Source organism: Myotis brandtii, unplaced genomic scaffold (assembly GCF_000412655.1).
Source record: "Myotis brandtii unplaced genomic scaffold, ASM41265v1 scaffold732, whole genome shotgun sequence".
Taxonomy (NCBI): domain Eukaryota; kingdom Metazoa; phylum Chordata; class Mammalia; order Chiroptera; family Vespertilionidae; genus Myotis; species Myotis brandtii.
Genome location: NW_005370902.1, coordinates 837,339 through 854,513, shown reverse-complemented (window position 1 = coordinate 854,513; position 17,175 = coordinate 837,339). Strand labels below are relative to the sequence as shown.

General features: G+C 37.0%; 1 pseudogene; it reads right to left on the bottom strand.

Annotated features, from left to right (window-relative positions):
* Window positions 1–16,281, bottom strand: part of LOC102253961 — a 17,859-nt pseudogene extending 1,578 nt beyond the window's left edge.
* Window positions 16,282–17,175: the final 894 nt, after the last annotated feature.

Here is a 17,175-nt window from a genome sequence, read left to right as displayed (position 1 = left end):
GCCGCCACCGCTGCTCCGCGTTGGAAGTGACTGACTCAGGAGCAAAGAAAAATTTGCAAAGAGATATATCTGAAAAGTTAGAATCTTTATATTATTTGTAGTTTATTCATATTCCTATTCTCTAGGAAGAAAACAGATAATTTGGATAAACTTAAGTTGAAAATGTAAAAGTAAATTATTTAGACTATTTTGCTGCACATTCTTTTATGGGAAAAACAAATAAAAATTAAGCTGGCAACAGAGAAGCCAGAAATAGCCCCAAGCTATTATGCTCAATTAATATTTGACAAAGGAGGGAAAAGCATATAATGGAGTCAAGACAGTCTATTCAATAAATGGTGCTGGGAAATTTGGTCAGATACATGCAAAGAAATGAAACTAGATCACCAACTTACACCATACACAAAATAAACTCAAAATGGTTAAAGGACTTAAATGTAAGACTTGAAACCATAAATATCTTAGAAGACTCCATAGGCAGCAAAATACCAGACATGTCATAGCAATATCTTTATCGATACAGCTCCTAGAACAATGGAAACTAAGGAGAAAATAAACAAATGGGACTACATCAAAATAAAAAGCTTCTGCACAGCAAAAGAAACCATCAGCAAAACAACAAGAAAGCCCACTGCATGGGAGAACATATTTGCCAATGTTATCACCGATAAGGGTTTAATCTCCAACATTTATAGGGAACTCATACAACTTAACAAAAGGAAGATAAACAATCCAATCAAAAAATGTTTCAAAAGAGGACATTCAGAAGGCTGAGAGACATATGAAAACAAACTCAAAGTCACTAATCATCCAAGAGATGCAAATCAAAACAACAAGGCACCATCTCACACCTGTCAGAATGGCTATCATCAACAAATCAACAAATGACAAGTGCTGGCGAAGATGCGGAGAAAAAGGAACCCTCCTGCACTGCTGGTGGGAATGCAGACTGGTGCAGCCACTATGGAAGACAATATGGAGTTTCCTCAAAAAGTTAAAAATGGAACTCCCATTTGACCCAGTGATCCCACTTCTAGGAATATATCCCAAGAAAACAGAAACACCAATCAGCACCAATCAGAAAAGATATATGTTCATAGCAGCACAATTTACCATAGCTAAGATCTGGAAACAGCCTAAGTGCCCATTAGCAGATGAATGGATTAGAAAACTGTGGTACATCTACATGATGGAATACTATGTTGCTATAAAAAGAAGAAACATTTACCATTTGCAACAGCATGGGTGGACCTGGTGAGCATTATGCTAAGCCAAATAAGCCAGTCGGAGAAAGATAAATATCACATGATCTCACTCATATGTGGGATATAATGATCAACATAAACTGATGAGCAAAAATGGATCCAGAGACAAGGTGCCACTGAGCAGACCGTCCAACCTCGGGAAAAGGCAGGGGAAGTGGGGGAGTGTTAGAGATCAACCAAAGGACTTGTATGCATGACCAATGGACACAGATACTGGGGCGGCGGGGGCTTGCCCTTGATGGTTGGAGTGGCTAGGGAGTCAATCGGGAAAGAAGGAGACATGTAAGACTTTAAACAATAAAAAAAAAATTAGGCTTGCAGATATCAGGATTTTGTTAACTGGCTACTATAGGTTAACAATTGGTAAAATAAAGTCAATATACAGAAAGCTATCTTTCAAATATATTTAGTAGTACAAGACTATCAGTATGGCTTTAATAAAAATTCCATAGCAGAAAGATGTTATGGTTGAATTTTAGCCCCTAAATAAAACCTGTGTTAGAGCTGAACTATGAAACTCCTCTGAGATGTTACCCTCCACCTTTTGTACCTATCCCTTCAGAACCTGGCCTAGTGTATTTTCTGTTCAATCAGGAATAAGACTTAATTGAGTAAATTAAGATGCATTGTGATATGTGATTAACTTGATTCACCTGCTCTTTCAGATTCTGAAATAAAATCTACCAATATTAATGCAACATTTTCCCCATAGAATCATCATACATTAATAACAATTGATAAACATTTACTGTTAGGTGTATCTTATTTTCTTGTTTTTGGGAAATTCAATATTTCATATACTCAAACTCCCAGTCTAGCAAAGTGGCCAATGAAAACCACTTTTGAACACTCTTTTTAAGTGGAAACTAATTTGTAAGCATTACGTGTCTTGAAATAACAGTTTCCTGGATCTCAATTAATATCTACCTTCTCAGTTCCTTTGCCAGCTCATTGACCTCTGTCAAGAAGTTAAACAAAAAATAATCTCAATATTTATCTAGAAACTTTTCTTTTTTTACTTTACATTCTCAACCTAGGCAATGTTATCAACTAGCATAGTTGTGATTATTTGGTGTATGTTGACAAATCCCAAATTAATATATCCCCCCAAAATTCCATTATGAGCATCAGACTCTTACATAGAAGTATCTATTAAACATCTTTGCCTAGATGTCTCAAAAGTATCTTACTCTCAACTTTGTCTAAAGTTCAAAAATATTAATGTAAACATACTCTATGCATTCCTTCAGGTATGGGGATCATCTGGTCATGGGCTAAGGACCCAAAATAATTTGGTGAGGCCCTGCCAAGGCATTAGGGGTGAGTTCATTAAACTTTTGACAAAAAGTAGCTGGCTAATTTTTAAGTTGGTAATTTTATATGGACTGAGAATGATGTTATAAATATCCAAATGGCCCTTAGCAGAATAAAGATTCCTATCCTTGTAACCCTCCCATCTTGTAGCTGCTATGGAAGAATCTGAAGCAGGCTACTTTTTTCTTAGGGCTTATTTAAATTAAAATAAGGGGAAAAGAGTCCAACCAATATGGCTCAGTTGGTTGAGCATCGTCCCATGCACCAAGAGGTTACCTGTTTGTTTCCTAATCAGGGCACATGCCCTGGGTTGCAGGCTCAATCCCCAGTAGGGCATGTGCAAGAGGCAGCCAATTATTTCTCTCTCATTGATGTTTCTGTCTCTCTCTCTCTTTCTTTCTGTCCCTTCCTCTCTCTCTAAAAATCAATAAAAATATTTAATTTTTTTAAATTAAAAGAAAAGGGAGAAAGAACAAGACCAGAAATAAAGGTTGGAGGTAAAGATTATTTTACATTGTGTAACAGATGTATGAGAATTAGGGGTGGTGGAGACAGAAGATACAAAAAAACACAGACCCATTTTGGGGATAAAATATTATTTGGAACTCAATAATGAGTTTGAGAAAGGTTTGGGGGTAGTGACAACTATTTCTGTGGAGGATATAATGTGTGGCACAAATCTCAGTAAAAGAGATATTTGTGTGTTTTCCTGGACATTATAAAAGCATGCTTCTCCACTAAATTAAAAGTTGAATTTTCTTTACTTTACATTATTTTTAGAAAGTGTTCTCTCTTCAAATCCATAGTTTATAGGGATGATTATATATTTGAATCACATGCTCTACTAGTTATGCTCTATTTTAAATTCATATAAAAGAAAAAATAGCAATATCAAAAGAAGTCAGGATAAGGGGATCTGGGGTTAGAGCTCAGAGCAGATAAACATTTAATTCTCTGTTATGAAAAAATAAGTCCAGAGGTATGCAGTCCTAAACTGTTTTTGGAAAATCTAGGTATATCAAGGATTGGATTGAGGCTGCTTCTTCCTCCCTCTTCTACCATACTAACAGTAACTGTAACTCCAGCCACAATAACCTCATTTCAGACAGAAGGAAGAGATAGAGCTGACATGCACCTTCCCTTTTAGATAACCCTATTAGAAGTCCTATTCAAAATTTATGATATCATTTCATTGGAAAAATCTATTCAACATGACCACACTTCTGCAAGTAAAATTGAAGCATCTAGTCTTATTCTAGGAGGCAAGATGCTCACCTAAGAATTAGGGTTCAGTTTCTAAGAAAAGAGCTAACAGATCTTTAGTGGATAACAGGTTGATTCTGCTACATATTTGCAAATCTGAATCATTATCTCTTCTATTCTCAAAGTGACTTTTCTAACTTTGGTTCCTATCTTAAGAAACTACGCAATTGCTCAAGACAAAATCCCAGGAATTATCACTGGTTAACTTTGTATTATCCATCTTCATCACTTCTATATCCAATTAAGCAGTATAACTTATTCAATATCTCTCTCCATATTCCTTCTTTATTATAACCATTGACTCTAGGTAATAATAGCTATTATTTCATCTAAATTTAGAAAGTAAGCCTTGAAATTGAATTTTGTGTTTGTGGATTTAGCCTTTCTCTCTCCATGCTCAAATACATCGTGAATACCACAGACATTGTGCCTTTATATAAAGCAAATCTGATCACTTTGCTGCCCATATAAAATTATCAGGGACATCTCATCGTTTTAAGATAGAGCTCCAAACCATAAAATGTACTAGATAGTCTTGCATAGTATAAAACTCATTGTTTTAGTTAATATGTTGCTCTGTAACAATTATCTTTCAAATATGCATAATTTCTTTTCTTTTTCTTGACATACTATAATGCAAAGGTTTTAACATGGATGTTGAGTAAAACTGATAAGATTGGAAATCTTGTTTACAAATCAAGGTGAGAAGAAACTTTGGAAGAAGAGGTGGAGGGAGAGGAGGAAGAAAATGAGTAGGCTCAATTCACCACCTTAAAATATTCTCACCTCTCTCAGTATTTGAAAATTGTTTTTGAGAAACTATTTAGGAGATATTAAAAATGGCAGTGGAGTAATTGGATGCTGTATGAACATGCTCCCAGGACTAAACTGGAATTACAACTAAAATACAGAAAAACTTCCTGAATAATCAACAGAAGACTTGCTGGAGAGAACCCTGATAACCGAGGACAGAAAGTGGAGACCCCATAGAGACTGGTAGGAGGGGCAGAGGCACAAAAGGGCTGGCCTGGCTCCCACAAACATTAACTAAAGTTCTGGAGAGATATATCAGCTGTGGGGAGTTTCCACTGAGAACTCTGGAGTCTATTCCCCAAGCTGGACCCCGAGCAGAGAACACCAGAACTGATAAGAGTACCCACAAACATCTGGCTATGAAAAGCAGTGGGGTTGCTGTCTGCCAGGGAGAGACTGTTGGAAAGCAAGCACCCTCTTAAAGGACCAGCACACAAAATTCCCTGTGGAACCACTCACCTTGTGCTCTGGCAGAGAGAGGGCAGACTGGACTGGAGCTGTGTGAGCAGAAGTCAGGATAGGGGATCTGGGGTAAGAGGTCAGAGGGCAGACACCCCCTTTCCTGTGCTGAGTAATTCCCTGATGCTGCTGAGATCACATTCTCAGGCAGAATTTTACTATACAGGCAACTTTATCTGGGGGGAAGAAGTTGACTCACCCTATTGGAAAACATCTTGCCCCATGGTACAGAGTTTCTGAGGCCCAATAAGAGACTGAGAATAACAAACAGCCTACAGGCAGAAGCAATGGCCCACCCTGTTGAAAAAACTCTCACCTCACTTGTAGACAATTGCTTGAGGGCTATTAAAGACTAAATCCAATCAGTCTGCCAAACGAGGTGATCTCTGGAGGCTTTGAGACTTTGCCTGACCTAATTAGTCAGAAACAGCATTTGACACCTTCTTGAACTAGAAATTAGAGGCATAACAGATCTACCTAATACATAGTCACAAACCCAAGCAGGCAGCCAAAATGAGGAGACAAAGAAACTACCCCCAAATGAAAGAACAAGAAAATTCTCCAGAAGAAGAGATAAATGAAATGGAGATAAATTTATCTGATGAAAGAAATGCTAAAGGGACTGGTGTAAAAAGAAGAAATGAAAAGGGAAGAAGAAGCACAGGCACAAAAATAAAAATGGCTACAAACAAGTGTTTATCAATAATAACTTTAAACGTAAATGGACTAAGTGCTCCAATCAAAAGACATCAAGTTGCTGAATGGATAAAAAAAAATGACCCGTATATATGCTGTTTACAGGAGACCCACCTCATAACAAGGGACTCACACAGACTGAAAGTGAAGGAATGGAAAAATATCTTTCAGGAAAAGGGAGGTGAAAAAAAACACACAAAAAACTGGGGTAGCAATACTTATATCTGACAAAATAGACCTCAAAGTGAAGGCCATAACAAGAGATAAGTAAAGGCCGCTTCATAATACTAAAGGGATCAATATAACAAGAGGATATAACCCTGATAAACATATATGCACCCAATGCAGGAGCACCCAAATACAAAAACAAACAAACAAAAAACTCCTGGAAAATATCAAGGGAGATATCAACAACAATACAATCATAGTAGGGGGCTTTAATACCTCATTGACATCACTGGATGAATCCTCTAGAAAAAAATCAGCAAAGACACAGCAATCCTAAATGACTCACTACATAAGATGGACTTAATTGACATCATCAGAACATTTCACCCCATGCCACAGAATATACAGTCTTCTCAAGTGCACATGGGACATTTTCAAAAATAGACCACATATTGGGTCACAAGAAAAGTCTCTCCAAATTCAAGAATACTGAAATCATATCAAGCATCTTCTCAAACAACAATGGCATAATAATATAAATAAAATACAATAAACACAATAAAAAAATTCAAACACTTAGAAGCTGAATAGCATGCTATTAAGCAATGACTAGGTTACCAAAGAGATCAAAGAAGAAATTAAAAACATCCTGGAAATGAATGGCAATGAAAACATAACAATCCAAAATCTACGGGACACAATGAAAACAGTCCTGAGAGGGAAGTTTATAGCTCCACAGGCCTACCTCAAACAAACAAACAAACAAACAAAACAAAAAAAAACAAGAAAAAATTGTAGTAAATCATCTTCTCTACAACTTAAATAATTAGAAAGAGAGCAACAGTAAAAGCCCAGAGTGAGCACAAGGAAGGAGATAATAAAGAAAAGAACAGAAATAAATAACATAGAGACCAATAAATAAATAAATAAATAAAACAAAACACAACACACAAAAAGACACAAAAGATGAATGAAACCAAGAGCTAGGTCTTTGAAAGGATAAACAAGATTGATGAATCTCTAGCTAGGCTCACAAAGAAGCAAAGAGAGAGGACCTAAGTAAACAAAATCAGAAATGAAAGAGGTGAAATAACAAAAGACTCCACAGAAATAAAAGGATTGTTAAAAATTACTATGTTGCCGAAACCGGTTTGGCTCAGTGGATAGAGCGTCGGCCTGCGGACTGAAGGGTCCCAGGTTCGATTCCAGTCAAAGGCATGAACCTGGGTTGCGGGCACATCTCCACTGGGAGATGTGCAGGAGGCAGCTGATCGATGTTTCTCTCTCATCGATGTTTCTAACTATCTATCTCTCTCCCTTCCTCTCTGTAAAATATCAATAAAATACATTAAAAAAATTACTATGAAAAACTCTATTCCAACAAACTAGACAACCTGGAAGAAAAGGACATATTCCTTGAAAAATACAACCTTCCCAAACTCAATCAGGAAGAATCTACAAATCTCAATAGGCAATAACAATGGAAGAAATTGAAGCAGTCATCAAAAAGCTTCTAGTAAACAAAAACCCTGTGCCAGATAGCTTCACAGAGGTGTTACACCAAGCATTCAAGGAATAACTAAAACCTATCCTCCTCAGACTATTCCAAAAAATTCAAGAGGAAGGAACACTTCCAAGCTCATTCTATGAATCACCCTAATACCAAAACCAGATAAAAACACAACAAAGAAAGAGAATTACAGGCCAATATCCTTCATGAACATAGATGCCAAAATCCTCAAAAAAATTCTAGCAAATCAGATCTAGCATTACATCAGAAAGGTCATTCACCATGACCAAGAAGGATTTACCCCGAGGATGCAAGGATGGTACAATATCCGCAAATCAATAAACGTGATACATCACATAAACAAATTGAGAGATAAAATTCACATAGGCATATCAATTGATGCAGAAAAAGCATTTGACAAAATCCAACACATTTATTTGATAAAAACCCTCAGCAAAATGGGAACAGAGGGATCATACCTCAACATAATAAAAGCCTTATATGACAAACCTACAGACAACATCATACTCAATGGGCAAAAACTAAAACCATTTCATCTTAGAACAAGAATGAGAAAGGGATGTACACTTTCACCACTCCTGAACAGTATAGTACTGAAAGTGCTAGCCAGAGCAATTAGAAAAGAGAAAGAAATAAAAGGTATCCAAATTGAAAAGAAAACATAAAACTGTAATTATTGGCAGATGACATGATCCTGTACATTGAAAACCCTAAAGACTCCATCAAAATATTCTTAGAATTAATAACTTAATTTTGCAATGTAGCAGGATACACAATTAAAAACAAAAAATCAGTGGCATTTCTATACATCAATAGTTAACTTAAAGAAAGAGACTAAAAAAACAACCTCATTCACCATCACACCAAAAACATTAAGATACCTAGGAATAAACTTAGCTACGGAGGTAAAAGTCCTGTACTCGGAAAACAACAGGACACTGAAAAAAGAGATAGAAGAAGACATAAACACATGGAAGAACATACCATGTTCATGGATTGGTAGAATCAACATCATTAAAATATCCATACTACCCAAAGCAATCTATAGACTCAATGCACTCCCCATTAAAATACCAATGGCATATTTCACAGGCCTAGAACAAACTTTCCAAAAATTCATCTGGAATAAAAAAATACCCTGAATAGCTGCAGCAATCCTGAGAAAGAACAAAGTAGGAGGGATCTCAGTACGAGATAGCAAGCTGTATTACAAAGACACTGTTCTCAAAACTGCCAGGTACTGGCACAAGACCTGATATATAGATCAATGTAATAGAATAGAGAACCCAGAAATCGACCCAACCACTATGCTCAATTAATATTTGACAAAGGAGGCATGCACATACAATGGAGTCAAGACAGTCTTTTCAATGGATGGTGTTGGAAAATTGGACAGATACATGCAAAAAAATGAATCTAGACCCCCAACTTACACCATACACAAAAATAAACTCAAAATGGATAAAGGACTTAAACATAAGATGGAAAACCATAAAAATTTTAAAGGAATCCACAGGCAACATAATCTACAGAGAAAATAAACAAATAGGACTATATCAAAATAAAAAGCTCTGGTACAGCAAAAGAAACCATCAACAAAACAACAAGTAAGCCCACTGCATGGGAGAACATATTTTCCAATGTTATCATCTATAAGGGTTTAATCTCCAACATTTACAGGGAACTCATACAACTTAACAAAGGAAGATAAATAACCCAATCAAAAAATGGACAACCGACCTAAATAGATACTTTTTGAAAGAAGACAGAAGGAAGGCCAAGAGACATATGAAAACATGCTCAAAGTCACTAATCATCTGAGAGATGCAAATCAAAACGACAATGCGGTACCATCTCACACCTGTCAGAATGGCTATAATCAACAAATCAACAAATGACAAGCACTGGTGGGATGTGGAGAAAAGGAACCCTTGTTCACTGCTGGTGGGAATGCAGACTGGTGCAGCCACTGTGGAGAACAGTATGGACTTTCCTCAAAAAACTAAAAATGGAACTCCCATTTGATCCAGTGATCCCACTTCTAGGAATATATCCCAAGAAACCAGAAACACCAATCAGAAAGGATATAGGTACCCCTATGTTCATAGCAGCACAATTCACCATAGCTAAGATTTGGAAACAGCCTAAGTGCCCATCAGCAGATGAGTGGATTAAAAAACTGTACATCTACACAATGAAATACTATGCTGCAGTAAAAAAGAAGGGATTCTTACCATTTGTGACAGCATGGATGGAGAGCATTATGCTAAGTGAAATAAGCCAGTCAGAGAAAAATAAATATCACATGATCTCACTCATTTGTGGATTATCATGAACAACATAAACTGATGAACAAAATCAGATCCAGAGATAGAAAAGCATCGATCAGACCGTTAAACCTCAGAAGGAAGGTAGGGGTTGGGTTAGGGGGAGAGATCAACCAAAGAACTTGTATGCATGCATATAAGCATAACCAATGCACACAGACACCTTGGGGTTGAGTGCATGAGTGGGGTTTGGGGGCGCAATGGGGGGATAAGGACACATATGTAATACCTTATTCAATAAAGAAAAATAATTAAAAAGACAAATGATGCCCTATAAAAAAGGAATTTATCTGATATAGAGTTCAGAATAATGATGATAAAGATGCTCAACAACATGAGAAAAGATATACTAGTAGTAACTATGAAATCAGAAATAAAGAATGACATAGCACAAGTAAATAACACATTGGATGGAATACACAGCAGATTAGTGGAAGCTGAGGATCAAATCAGTGAACTAGAAGACAGGGTTGAAAAAATTTCTCAGAGAACCAAAAAGTAAAAGAAAAACAATTAAAAAACAAGCGGATAGCTTAACGGAGTTGTGGGACACCTTGAAATGTAACAATATATGAATATTAAGTGTGCCTGAAGAGGAAGATAGGGAGAAAGAAATAGAGAATGTGGTGCTAGAAGAAATAATGACAGAAAACTTCCCCAACCTGGTGACGGAAAAAAATCACATAAGTTCAGGAGACACAGACTCCCAAGCAAGAAGAACACAAAAAGGCCCATGCCGAGACACGTCCTAATTAAAATGCCAAAAATTAAAGACAAAGAGAGAATCATAAAGGCAGTAAGAGAAAAGCAAACTGTTATCTACAGCTCCCATAAGGCTGACACCTAATTTCTCATCAGAAACTCTACAGGCCAGAAGAGGATGGCATGAAGTCCTCAAGGTAATGGAAAACAAGTATCTGAAACCAAGATTACTATACCCAGCAAGATTATCATTCAAAATAGGCAATGAAATAAATAGCTTCCAAGAAAAAAAAAAGGCTAAAGGAGAACATTACCACCAAGCCAGCATTACAAGAAATGCTAAAGGAACTGCTGTAATGAGAGAAGAAATACAGAGAGAAACCTAGGCACACAGAATTAAAATGACAACAAATAAGTACCTATCAATAACCTTAAAGGTAAATGGATTAAATACTCTAATAAAAAGACATAGGGTAGCCGAATGGATACAAAATCATGACCCAACTCTATGCAGTCTACAAAAGACCCACCTAAGTACAAAAGATTCACACAGGATGAGATTGAATTGATGGTAAAATAATTTCCCATGCAAATGGGGAAAAAAAGCTGGAGTAACAATACTCATATCTGACAAACTAGACTTCAAAATAAAGGCTATTGCAAGAGACAAAAAAGGTCCCTACATAATACTCAGGAGATCTATCCAGGGAATCTATACTTGGTAAATATATATGCACCCAAAAGAGGAGCACCTAAATATAAAAATCTTCTAGAGGACTTTAAGGGAGAGATCAACAATACAGTCATAAGAGGGGTCTTTAACACCCCGCTAACTTCACTGGGTTGATCTTCCAAAATTAACAAGGAAACAGTGACTCTAGATGAAACACTGGGACAGATGGATTTAATTTACATTTATAGAACATTTCAGCCCAAAGATGCAAAATATACATTCTTCTCAAGTGCACATGGATCATTCACAAAGATATACCACATGTTAAGACACAAAACAAGTCTCTACAAGTTCAAGAAGATTGAAATCATATCAAGCATCTTTTTAGATCACAGTGGAATGAAATTAGAAATCAACTACAGTAAAAACAACTACCCCAAAACATTCAAACTCATGGAGGCTAAAATAACATGCTATTAAATAAAGAAAGGGTTACCAAAGACATCAAGAAAAAAAATTCCTGGACACACCACCACCCACAATCTCTGGGACACAGCAAAAGCAGTCCTGAGAGGGAAGTTCATAGCACTACCAGCTTACCTCAAACAAACAAACAAAACAAGAGCAATTAAGAAAAACTATTTAACTCTACAACTTAAAAAGCTAGAAAGAGAAAAAATAAGAAAAGCCTAGAGTAAATAGAAGAAAAGAAATAATAAAGACTAGAGCAGAACTAAATGACATAAAGACTAAAAAATCTATACAAAAAAAATCAATGAAACCAAGAGCTTGTTCTTTGGAAGGATAAACAAGATTGATGAACTATTATACATACTCATCAAGAAACAAAGAGAGAGGACCCAAATAAATAAAATCAGAAATGAAAGTGGAGAAGTAATCACTGACATCACAGAAATACAAAGGATTGTTGAAAAATACTATGAACAACTATTTGCCAATGAGCTGGACAACTTGGATAAAATGGAAAAGTTCCTAGAAATATACAATCTCCCAAAACTGAATCAGAAAGAATCATAAAACCTGAATAGGCCAATAAAAACTGATGAAATACAAGCAATAATAAAATTTTAAAAATCTCCCAGCAAACAAAAGCCTGGGTCTGGACAGCTTCACAAGGGAGTTTAACAAACATTCAAAAGAGAACATCTCTACTCCTCAAACTATTCCAAACAATCCTATAGGAAGGAATACTTCCAAGCTCTTTTTATGGGGCCAGCATTAATCTAATTCCCAAACCATATAAAGGCACTACAAAGAAACAGAATTGCAGGCCAGTTTCCATGACGAACATAGACTTGAATTATGCATTATGCTAACCGAAATAAGTCAGATGGAGAAAGATAAATATCACCTGATCTCATTTGTGGAATACAGTATAATGAACAACACAAACTGATGAAGAAAAGCAGATCCAGAAACAAAGAACCATTGATCAGACCATCAAAACTCAGAGGGAAGGCAGGGGAGGGTGGGGGGAAGGTAAGCATAACCAATGGACACAGACACTAGAGGGGTGAATGCATGAGCAGGGGGGTGGGGGGCATTGGGGAGATAAGGACAAATATGTAATACCTTAATCAATAAAGAAAAAAAAGAAAATCCTCAACAAAATATTAGCAAATCAGATCCAGCAATGTATTAAAAAGATTTACACCATGAACAAGTGTGATTTATTCCAAGGATACAAGTCTGGTACAATACTGGTGAATCAGTGAAGAAATTGCTTTGGCATATGTCTGAGATTTTGTTGCCTTTGGATTATTCTAGAATTTTTATGGTTTCCTGTCGTACATTTAAGTCCTTTATCCATTTTGAGTTTATTCTTGTGTATGGTGTAAGTTGGTGGTCTAGTTTCATTTTCTTGCATATATCTGTCCAATTTTCCCAACACCACTTATTGAAGAGACTATCTTGGCTCCATTGAATGTTCTTTCCTCCTTTGTCAAATATTAATTGAGCATATTGGTTCGGGCCGATTTCTGGGTTCTCTATTCTATTCCATTGATCTATATGCCTGTTCTTGTGCCAGTACCAGGCAGTTTTGAGAACAGTGGCTTTGTAATACAGCTCGATATCTAGTATTGAGATCCCACCTACTTTGTTCTTTCTCAGGATCGCTGCAGCTATTCGGGGTCTTTTTTTATTCCAGATGAATTTTTGGAGAGTTCGTTCTAGATCTTTGAAGTAGGCCATTGGTATTTTAATGGGAAGTGCGTTGAATTTATAGATTGCTTTGGGTAGTATGGACATTTTAATGATGTTGATTCTACCAATCCAAGAACATGGTATGTTCTTCCATCTCTTTATGTCTTCCTCTATCTCTTTTTTCAACGTCCTGTAGTTTTCTGAGTAGAGGTCTTTTACCTCTTTAGTTAAGTTTATTCCTAGGTAGCTTAATTTTTTTGGTGAGATGGTAAATGGGATTGCTTTTTTAGTCTCTCTTTCTGCAAGTTCACTATTGGTGTATAGAAATGCCATAGATTTCTTGGCGTTAATTCTGTATCCTGCTACATTGCCGAATTCTTTTATTAAGTCTAATAGTTTTTTGATGGAGTCTTTAGGGTTTTTTAAGTATAATATCATGTCATCTGCAAATAAGGACAGTTTTACTTCCTCTTTTCCAATTTGGATGCCTTTTATTTCTTCTTCTTGCCTAATTGCAATGGCTAATACTTCCAGTACTATGTTGAACAGGAGTGGTGAGAGTGGGCATCCCTGTCTTGTTCCTGTTCTTAGGGGAAATGGTGTTAGTTTTTGTCCATTGAGTATGATGTTGGCTGTGGGCCTGTCATATATGGCTTTTATTATGTTGAGGTATGATCCTTCTATTCCCACCTTGCTGAGAGTTTTTATCAAAAATGGGTGTTGGATTTTGTCGAATGCTTTTTCTGCATCAATTGATATGACCATGTGGTTTTTTTCTTTCAATTTGTTTATGTGATGTATCACATTTATTGATTTACGGATGTTGTACCATCCTTGCATCCCTGGGATAAATCCTACTTGGTCATGGTGTATGATCTTTCTGATGTACTGCTGGATCCGATTTGCTAAGATTTTGTTGAGGATTTTGGCATCTATGTTCATGAGGGATATTGGCCTGTAATTCTCTTTCATTGTGTTGTCTTTACCTGGTTTTGGTATTAGGGTGATACCATTATAAACTTTTGAACAATAATAGATACAGAGGCAGAGCTGCATCAAACAGATTGTCAAACTGCAGCGGGAAGGCCGGGGAGGGTTGGGGGGCAGGAGGGAGGCGGGTAAGAGATCAACCGAAGGACTTGTATGCATGCATATAAGCATAACCAATGGACATAAGACACTGGGGGGTAGGGGAGGCCAGGGGATTGTCAAGGGCGGGGGAAAAAACAAAGGACACATATGTAATACCCTTTGTAATACTTTAAGCAATAAATAAAAAAAAATACTGGTGAATTAATAAATGTGATATATCACATAAACAAATTGAAATATAAAAATCACATGATCATGTCAATATAGGCAGATAAAGAATTTGACAAAATCCAACATTCATTGATTTATGGCATGTATATATTCAATTTTTTTGTTGATTAAGGTATTACATATGTGTCCTTTACCCCATTGCCCCAACCACCCACTCATGCCCTCAGCCCCCTGTTGTCTGTATCCATTGGTATGCTAATATGCATGCATACAAGTCCTTTGGTTGATCTCTCCCCCTTACCCCCACCCTCCCCTACCTTCCCTCTGAGGTTTCACGGTCTGATGGATGCTCTTCTCTGTCTCTGGATCTGCTTTTGTTCATCAGTTTATGTTGTTCATTATATTCCATAAATGAGTGAGATCATGTGGTATTTATCTCTCCGACTGGCTTATTTCACTTAGCATAATGCTCTCCAGCATGCCATGCCCTTGCAAATGGTAAGAGTTCCTTCCTTTTTACAGCAGCATAGTATTCCATTGTGTACACATATGAGATAAAGAAATAGGTATCTAACTACTTTTAATAATGTGATTCTAGTTTAGAAGAAGAGTATAATTAGAGAAAACATAAAACATCTCCTCATGTATCTATAGAGAAAGTGACTTTTGTTTCTCTATACTGTAAATGCAGAGTGTGCAGGAGGCAGACAGATGATCAATATTTCTCTCATATTGATGTTCCTGTCTTTCTATCTCTCGCCCTTCCTCTCTCTCTAAAATCAATAAAAGTATATTTTTTAACAAATGTCACTACTAAAAAATTGTGGTACATATAACTGTGGTACATGTAATGACACTTAAGGTTCCCACAGGGCCCCCACTGAGGACCAGGAATGGAGCCCAAACCCAGGCATGTGCTCTGACCAGGATTCCAACTGGTGACCTCTTGGTTCATGGGTCATGGGCTCAACCACTGAGCCACACGTGCCGGGCAATGTGTGTAGTGACATTTACACATCTGTTCCACCAACCAGTGAATACAAAGCCGGGTTAATTTCAGGTCCTTATCAATTCTGGGAACCAATTTAAAAGACTGAATTTAAAGTATAGAGAAACAAAAGTCACTTTCCCTATAGATACATGAGGAGATGTCCTATGTTTTCTCTAACTATACTCTTCTTCTCAACTTGAATCACATTATTAAAAGTAGTTAGATACCTATTTCGTTGTCTCATAGGTCAGATCACTGTCTTCACTTCCTTCCTACTATAAACACTTCTGTCTCTGAGAACTGCTGCAGTGCCTGGTGAGCTCTGCAAGAACCTGGGATTGGCTGATTTCTAAAAACGCTTCAAAAAAGTTAAGAAAATGTATTTGAAACACAGAACGGGTTCTGAGGAGTTTCTGAGTACTAAGGAGACAAAGTTAGAGGTATGGACTTGCTAAAGAAAACAGGTACTCTTAAACTCCCTGGGCTCTCAGTAGAAAGCCTGGAAGGGTATATTCTGAGAGTAAGAAGAAAACAGAAGTAGAAAGAATATTGCAACATCTGCAAATCAAAATCCAGGAAACTAACGTGAGCGTGAACCAGCGATCTTTTCTGTCAAAGAAAGGAGCTCGGGCCATCTTAGGTCCCACCATGTTGATATGACCTTCAGATTCTTTCAGGGGCCGCCATCTAGGTTCTGAGATCTTGGCAAGCTCTCAGGGGGCTGCCACCTTAGGTTCTACCTTACCTTCCTCTTCCTCTGAATTAGCCAATCAGGCAATAATAGAAATCCAAGCTCTGAACCCTGGCCAATCAGGTCAGAGATCAGAGTGAGGGTCAGGGCAGACCCTGTGTCAGGAAATAAAACCTGATAGAATTCCCGTTCGGTGTGCTTTTGCCCATGATTTGCAGCTGGCAGGAGCACCCTTCTGCGCAGAAGTAAATTTGCCTTGCCCATTCAGTTTTGAGTGTTTGTCTCATTCCCGCGACATTGTTGAGAGCATTTCTAACATTAATTGGATTGAAATTATCCTCCCACTATAATTTTCTGGTGGAACTTCCTCTAAAGGAAAACAATATGATATAATACCTGTACAATTTTTCTGAAGAATACGCTACATCTCATAAAAAAGTTAGATTTCATAAAACAAAATCTAAATATAAAGTATAAACAGTAAACATATATTGTCAGGTAAATCAGATTTTTTTTTAAATATGTTTTATTGATTTTTTACAGAGAGGAAGGAGAGAGATAGAGAGTTAGAAACATCGATGAGAGAGAAACATCGATCAGCTGCCTCTTGCACATCCCCTGCTGGGGATGTGCCCACAACCCAGGTACATGCCCTTGACCGGAATCGAACCTGGGAACCTTCAGTCAGCAGGCCGACGCTCTATCCACCGAGCCAAACCGGTTTTGGTGGTAAATCAGATTTTAAAAGTATTAGACATAGAGTCTAAATGTAAAATAACTGTGTTTAATAAGCTCAAGAAAATATATGATTAGATAAAGAATTTTATCATAGAATTGGAATTATAAAAATAAT